This window comes from Apodemus sylvaticus, chromosome 22, assembly GCF_947179515.1.
Source record: "Apodemus sylvaticus chromosome 22, mApoSyl1.1, whole genome shotgun sequence".
Lineage (NCBI taxonomy): Eukaryota > Metazoa > Chordata > Mammalia > Rodentia > Muridae > Apodemus > Apodemus sylvaticus.
Window position 1 is genome coordinate 20,643,150 of NC_067493.1, and position 8,707 is coordinate 20,651,856.

General features: G+C 36.2%; 1 protein-coding gene across 2 annotated transcripts in view; it reads left to right on the forward strand.

The window, feature by feature from the left end:
- Window positions 1-8,707, forward strand: part of LOC127672424 (zinc finger protein 431-like) — a 313,721-nt gene that overhangs the window by 134,674 nt on the left and 170,340 nt on the right. The gene's annotated exons all lie outside the window — the stretch shown is intronic.

The following is an 8,707-nucleotide window of genomic DNA, read 5'->3' on the forward strand; positions in this document are numbered from 1 at the left end:
TACAAATCATGACAGAATGAAAGAAAATATTTTCAAGCAATAGGAAAATTCAAAGAGAGCTAGCTCTCACCTGAACTAACAATCAAGACCAGATCTAAACCAGATCCACACAATCATTGACTGTGAAGGCCAGAAATATTTAGTTTCTTGGTATCTTGTGGACATGTTATCATTACAACCATGAAGTCACAGAAGCCCAAGAGAAAAATCAGTCAACATCCCAGCAGGATTTGCCAGAGAATATGATCTGAGGAGCTTGTGATAATTGATGTCTGCTAAGGAAGGGATAGTCTATTTTTTTCCGTGGATATAGCCCCAGGTTGTTGCCTGTGCTCCAGTGGATGGCCCAAAACTATGCATATAGTGGGCACATTAACTATATTTAGCATCTTATAAACAGAAAAGAAGACAGGATACTGGGTGGAAGATTTGCTAGGGCATTCAAAGGTATGTAAGGGGAGAATAGAAGATGTATATGAAAAATATGTACACATGAAATTCTCAAAGAATAAAAATTTTTATATTAATTTAAAATGATTTGTCTCAGATTCTCCTTATTCTAGATCTCTATGTTCTTAATGTATCAAAGACCTCAGGTCACTCAGTCATATTCACAGTACTATAAGGGGCTGTACACAATACTTGATGAGAAAAGTAGTCATCATTCTCACCAAGCTGTGAACAATGTGAGCTACAATAATGACCCAACTGAAAGACATGCCCACTGGAGAAACTGTGACACAGATGTTATGGGAGTAACCAATCACTTTTTCAGTTGAATTTCATGCCAACTCCATGAGATGGAACCAATTGCAGATACTGTCTATGAAGCCACAACCTGTGACTAGATATGTTGTGAGTCCTAGGAAAAAACCAACTACTATTAGCCTATTAAATGAATGTAGCAATGAAAGGATTCCTAAATCTGCTATATCCATAGAATAGTGCATTACCCAACCCTCATTAGAGAAGCTTCATCATGCACCATTCAGTAGTTAAGAAGAAGACCTACAATGTGTCAACAAAAAGTGCTTTTGAAATGCTCAGCTATAGGTAGAATGTCTGGATCATACATATTCTCGCAAGGTACAATAGAAAGCAGAAAGATTGTAAGAGCCAGAGGTAGTGGATGACACTGAGGAACCAGCATTTCAGATGCAACATATAGATGTACATATGGACTCACAGAGACTGTTATAAAATCCACACAATATTTACAAGCTCAAAGCAGACAAAAGCTGAGTGGGGAGAAGCTCAAAGTCCTGACCCATACTAAGGAGATATGGTTAGTAGAGAGCTCATAGGAGAGGAAAAGTCAGTTTTCTTCAATAGGGTGGCATGGGGTATATAAACTACACTCCAGGGCAGGCCTCACACCAGGAATAGCTATCTAACACAAACAGGACTCCATAGTTTTTGTTTGGTTTTAAAACTGTGAGAGAATACAATGTTGGGTGGGAAAGGATAGAATCTAGGAAGAGTTGGGGAAAGTAATTGCAATGATTAAAATGAATCTCTCAAAAATATAAAAACAGTTTTAAAATTGGGATTTTTAAAGAAATATTTACTCATATTTTTGGTGTAACATTTATTGTACCATACTGCAAGTAAATCATATGATAACAATTTTACAATTACAGTTGTCACAATAGTTCACCTTTTCATCAAAACTTATTGATCAAATTAAAGAGACATGGTTACTGTCAAGATGTCTCAAAGGAATTTGATGGATACAACCAGATGTGGATGGGAATAGATACATGGAACCAGTGAATTTCTTGTTCTATCACTGACTTGGTAATCTCCTTTATTTTAAATGGTTCTTTATATTGGATGGTGTAGACACTGAGAATCTCAATTGATGTACTGACTCTTTATTTACGCATCTAGACCAGCCAATTAAGCCCCATCATCTTCTGGATTTTTTACATTAGGTAAATTAGAGAGTCCAGTGTTCTTACATACAATCTTTAAAGCAGAACTCCTTAAGGTAAAGTGACACTCCAGTTATGACTGCATCCTATGGCATAACCTTTAGAACAATGGGTTTTGCTTGTTGAAGAACTGGTTGTCCAATTAATTTCAGAGGTATCTGACACAAGTGTAGAAAAATATTGTGAAAAAATGAGTGCGTCAACAACACCACCAGAAGAAAATAGAAAACACACAGTTGAGATAATAATGCTTTCAAGAAACAAAAAAAACAGCTAGATTTAACATTAAATACTTTGACTTCATTATTTTCCAAGCTGTGTCAATTGAATGGTGAAAGTATGAATCCAAATATGCATTAGGTAAAAAATGATTGAGAATTCAGGGCTTGAGACAATTTTATTTTTGTCTATATTATTACTGTTACCATGGTGATTTAGAGTAAAATAAGCACATTTAACTCTTCTAAATTTATTCTTAGGTATTAATTCATATTGTATTTTTAAGTTATGAAAAGTTATTTTTGATTGGTTGAAACTTGCAAGTTAATCTTAAGAAGGTACATTTCAACTCTACAGACAGTTTCAGCTCCTAGATCACCACTACAGTTGAGCCCATTCAAAGCAAGTCTTCAGGGTGACAAATAATTTGCTTGCTTTTCTAGCATCTTTTCTTAGCTTCCAAGGATGGAATGAATGGGAAATTCTGAGTCTATGGGGTTTTCAATAACACTCTATCCTAATGCTCTTCAGGGATAAATGAGGAAACCCTCCAATAGAGCTTAGTCACAGGGATGGGAAGGGGACAATATCATCATGGAGACACAAAAGTTTCAAATTTGAGATGACTGGAGTTTGCCTGAGCATCTTCTCCATGCCAGGTGTGCTATGGGGTCTCAAAACTAGAGCCCTGTTTTGTTTGTCTAAATTCCTGTATATGACTTAAATGTTCTAGTAGTAATATAGTAAAATAAATATGTAGGTAAAAATATACAACAACCTTAACACACAGACCAAAGAAATATTTCCATCCATTCATTTGTACAGAAATAAAACTCATCAATAAAGAGAAGCCATATTCTAAATACACAAGTTTTGTAAATCTTAGCCACCCCTTCAAATGAAACCAAGCGCAAGTTGTTCAGGAAAATGAACGCTTTCTTTGAATGCAATATCTTATTCTTTTATGATTTTAGAAAGTATACACATGATTTTGATGGTGACATACAAAAAGATGTTCATATAAATAGATACACAAATGGTATCTGTTAATTTTTAAGTAAATGTTTTTTTTTTTGTTTTGTTTTGTTTTGTTTTTGGTTTTTGGTTTTTGGTTTTTTTCGAGACAGGGTTTCTCTGTATAGCCCTGGCTGTGCTGGAACTCATTCAGTAGACCAGGCTAGCCTCAAACTCAGAAATCTGCCTGCCTCTGCCTCCCAGAGTGCTGGGATTACAGGCATGCACCACCACCGCCCGGCTAAGTTAATGTTTTAAGAGAGAATATTATAAACAAAAGCCTTTAAAATAATTATCAAAGGCTTTCAATGCAAAAACTCTCCTCAAATAACCATGTGACTTTGAGGAATGAATAATATGATACAGAAATAAGGTGATAGAGAAAAGAGAGGAGATATTCTTCCATACAGAGAGAACATAATCAAACTAGAAGGTTTTTTTTGTTCTTTTTTTTTAAATTTTTTTTATTCGATATAATTTATTTACATTTCAAATGATTTCCCCTTTTCTAGCCCCCCCACTCCCCGAAAGTCCCGTAAGCCCCCTTCTCTTCCCCTGTCCTCCCATCCACCCCTTCCCACTTCCCCGTTCTGGTTTTGCTGAATACTGTTTCACTGAGTCTTTCCAGAACCAGGGGCCACTCCTCCTTTCTTCTTGTACCTCATTTGATGTGTGGATTATGTTTTGGATATTCCAGTTTTCTAGGTTAATATCCACTTATTAGTGAGTGCATACCATGATTCACCTTTTGAGTCTGGGTTACCTCACTGAGTATGATATTCTCTAGCTCCATCCATTTGCCTAAGAATTTCATGAATTCGTTGTTTCTAATGGCTGAATAGTACTCCATTGTGTAGATATACCACATTTTTTGTATCCACTCTTCTGTTGAGGGATACCTGGGTTCTTTCCAGCATCTGGCAATTATAAATAGGGCTGCTATGAACATAGTAGAACATGTATCCTTATTACATGGTGGGGAGTCTTCTGGGTATATGCCCAGGAGTGGTATAGCAGGATCTTCTGGAAATGAGGTGCCCAGTTTTCGGAGGAACCGCCAAACTGATTTCCAGAGTGGTTGTACCAATTTGCAACCCCACCAGCAGTGGAGGAGTGTTCCTCTTTCTCCACACCCTCTCCAACACCTGCTGTCTCCTGAATTTTTAATCTTAGCCATTCTGACTGGTGTAAGATGAAATCTTAGGGTTGTTTTGATTTGCATTTCCCTAATGACTAATGAAGTTGAGCATTTTTTAAGATGCTTCTCCGCCATCCGAAGTTCTTCAGGTGAGAATTCTTTGTTTAACTCTGTACCCCCATTTTTTAATAGGGTTGTTTGGTTTTCTGGAGTCTAACTTCTTGAGTTCTTTATATATATTGGATATTAGCCCTCTATCTGATGTAGGATTGGTGAAGATCTTTTCCCAATTTGTTGGTTGCCGATTTGTCCTCTTGATGGTGTCCTTTGCCTTACAGAAACTTTGTAATTTTATGAGGTCCCATTTGTCAATTCTTGCTCTTAGAGCATACGCTATTGGTGTTCTGTTCAGAAACTTTCTCCCTGTACCGATGTCCTCAAGGGTCTTCCCCAGTTTCTTTTCTATTAGCTTCAGAGTGTCTGGCTTTATGTGGAGGTCCTTGATCCATTTGGATTTGAGCTTAGTACAAGGAGACAAGGATGGATCAATTCGCATTCTTCTGCATTCTGACCTCCAGATGAACCAGCACCATTTGTTGAAAAGGCTATCTTTTTTCCATTGGATGTTTTCAGCCTGTTTGTCGAGGATCAAGTGGTCATAGGTGTGTGGGTTCATTTCTGGATCTTCAATCCTGTTCCATTGATCCTCCTGCCTGTCACTGTACCAATACCATGCAGTTTTTTTTTTTTTTTTTTTTTTGGATTTGATGACTGGTTTTTTTTTTTTTTTATTATTATTCGATATAATTTATTTACATTTCAAATGATTTCCCCTTTTCTAGCCCCCCCACTCCCCGAAAGTCCCGCAAGCCCCCTTCTCTTCCCCTGTCCTCCCACCCACCCCTTCCCACTTCCCCGTTCTGGTTTTGCTGAATACTGTTTCACTGAGTCTTTCCAGAACCAGGGGCCACTCCTCCTTTCTTCTTGTACCTCATTTGATGTGTGGATTATGTTTTGGGTATTCCAGTTTTCTAGGTTAATATCCACTTATTAGTGAGTGCATACCATGATTCACCTTTTGAGTCTGGGTTACCTCACTTAGTATGATATTCTCTAGCTCCACCATGCAGTTTTTAACACTATTGCTCTGTAGCATTGCTTGAGGTCAGGGATACTGATTCCCCCAGATTTTCTTTTGTTGCTGAGAATAGTTTTAGCTATCCTGGGTTTTTTGTTGTTCCAGATGAATTTGATAATTGCTCTTTCTAACTCTGTGAAGAATTGAGTTGGGATTTTGATGGGTATTGCATTGAATCTGTATAGTGCTTTTGGCAAAATGGCCATTTTAACTATATTGATTCTACCGATCCATGAGCATGGCAGGTTTTCCCATTTTTTGAGGTCTTCTTCCATTTCCTTCTTCAGAGTCTTGTTTGTTAACATTAAGAAGTGAGAGAAATAAATTTGATCCTGTTCTTTGGTTGTGAGAAAGTCTTCCTGTGGGTTATAATTAAAAACTTACTTCATCTGTAATTTTTCCACTTACTTATAATCTCACTTGAAATGTAGACATTGGGTATATATTATTACATGCCAGTATTTTAAATACAGTTGGGATACATTGGTTTTAAGAAAACTTATTGAATTTAAAAAAAATGTGTTATCATTTTAAGACTAAAGTGTAATGGCAAAGTTACATGTCAGCTATAGTGAACTATAGCTATTTACATTTTTAAATGAATGTATAAAATAAAGAACTTTTAGACTAAAAAAATATTTTTATTTTCCATATTCTGTGTTTACATTCCAAATGATTTCCCCTTTCCCAGATCCCCCCTCCCCATATGTCCCATAAACCTTCTTGTCTCCATCCCTTCTCCAATCACCTCCCTCCTTTTCTCTGTCCTTATATTCCCTTCCAATGAATGTTATACATGGGCACCAGGGAGCCAAGTGGTTCTACAGCCTTCTGTGCACATCCCACCAGGAGAGAGTGATCTTGCAGCAGCGCTTTTATTTCTGAGTGCAGAAGAGAGATCTCCACCTTCTCTCTGGAGGGGAACAGCTAGGAGCACACAGGGCAAACAATCAGTGGAGCAGCTGGGACAGAAGTTTTCTGGCCACCATTTGCACCAGGGAGCTAGGCAGCTCTACAGACTTCTGTGCACAGATCTTGCAAGAAGAGAGTTGGTCTCCCAGGAATACAGACACAGGCTTACAGGCCCACAGGAGGGACAAGCTCCGGCCAGAGACAGCAAAACCAACTAACACCAGAAACAACCAGATGGTGAAAGGCAAGTACAAGAACTCTACCAATAGAACACACGGTTACTTGGAAACATCAGAACCCAGTTCTCCCACCACAGCAAGTCCTGGATACCCCAACACACTGGAAAAGCAAGAGTTCAATTTAAAATTGCACCTCATGATGCTGATAGAGGACTTCACAAAGGATATAAATAACTCCCTTAAAGAAATACAGGAGAATATGGGTAGAAGTCCTTAAAGAGAAAACACAAAAATACCTTAAAGAAATACAGGAGAACTTGGGTCAACAGGTAGAAGTCCTAAAAGAAGAAACACAAAAATACCTTAAAGAATTACAGGAAAACACAAACAATCAAGTGAAGGAACTGAACAAAACCATCCACGATCTAAATATGGTAATAAAACAATGAAGAAATCACAAAGTGAGACAACTCTGGAGATATAAAAAAAAAACCTTGGAAAGAAATCAGGAGTCATTGATGCAAGCATCAACAACAGAATGCAAGAGATAGAAAAAAAAGAATCTCAGGTGCTGAAAATACCATAAAAACATTGACTGACAGTCAAAGAAAATGCAAAATGCGAAAAGCTTATAACCCAAAACATCCAGGAAATCCAGGACATAATGAAAAGACCAAACCTAAGGATTATAGGTATAGAAGAGAGTGAAGATTTACAACTTAAAGGGCCAGTAAATATCTTCAACAAAGGTATAAAAGAAAACTTCTCTAACCTAAAGAAAGAAATGCCCATTAACATAAAAGAACCCTATAGAACTCCAAACAGACTGGACCAGAACAGAAAGTCCTCCTGTCACATAATAATCAAAACACCAAATGCACCAAACAAAGAAAGGATATTAAAAGCAATACGGGAAAAAGGTCAAGTAACTTATAAAGGCAGGCCTATCAGAATTGCACCAGACTTCTCACCTGAGACGGTAAAAGCTAGTAGATACTGGGAAGATCTAATACAGACTTTAAGAGAACACCAATGTCAGGATAGACTACTATACCCAGCAAAACTCTCAATCACCATAGATGGAGAAACCAAGATATTCCATGATAAAACCAAATTTACACAATATCTTTCCACAAATCCAGCCCTGCAAAGGATAATAGATGGAAAATGCCACAGGAGGGAAACTACACCCTAGAATATGCAAGAAAGTAATCTTCTTCCAACCCTAGAAAATGCAAGAAAGTAATCTTCTTCCAATAAACCCAAAAGAAAGTAACCATACAAACATAAAAATAGCATCAAAAATTACAGGAAGCAACAATCACTATTCTTTAAGATCTCTTAACATCAATGGACTCAATTCCCCAAATGAAAAGACATAGACTAACAGAAATATTTTTCGTGTAAATCTAAAATTTTATCAGAAAATGTTTGGAATTCTTCTTTCAATTAATTTAGTATTGTTTGTCATGTCTAGCATTTTATCTGTATATTTCTTCTATTTTATCAGAAATATTTTCCATGTAAATCTCTAATTTTATCACAAAATGTTTTTAATTCCACCTTCAATTAATTTAGAAAGGTTTTTATGTCTACCATTATATCTGTATAATTTTCCAGGAAATAGTCAATTTTAATGTATTTTACTATATATTTCTTGAATTTTATCAGAAATGTTTTCCGTGTAAATGTTCAATTTTACCTGTAAATGTTTATAATTCCACTTTCAATCAACTCAGAAATACTTTTATGCCTACCATTATATCTATATAAAATTTTCCATGATGATGTTCACTTTTAACATGTTTTCTATATATTTTGCGAATTTTTTCAGAAATATTTTCCATGTAAATCTTCAGTTCTATCATAAAATGTTTCTACTTCCTTTTTCAATTAATTTAGCAAGGTTTTATATGTCTACCATTTTACTCTTTAATTTTCCATGAATATTGTCAATTTTAATTTTTTTTGTATATACCTCTTCTATTTTATCAGAAATGTTTTCCATGTAAATCTTCAATTTTATCAAAACAAAAAAGAATGTTATACATGAATTCTATATTTGCATTATTTCCATCCCTCCTTTCACCCTCTAACTCCTTTCATGTCCCTAATTCCTCCTCAAATTCCTGACTCTTCTTCTTTAAGTATAATGGTTGCATAAATGTGTACT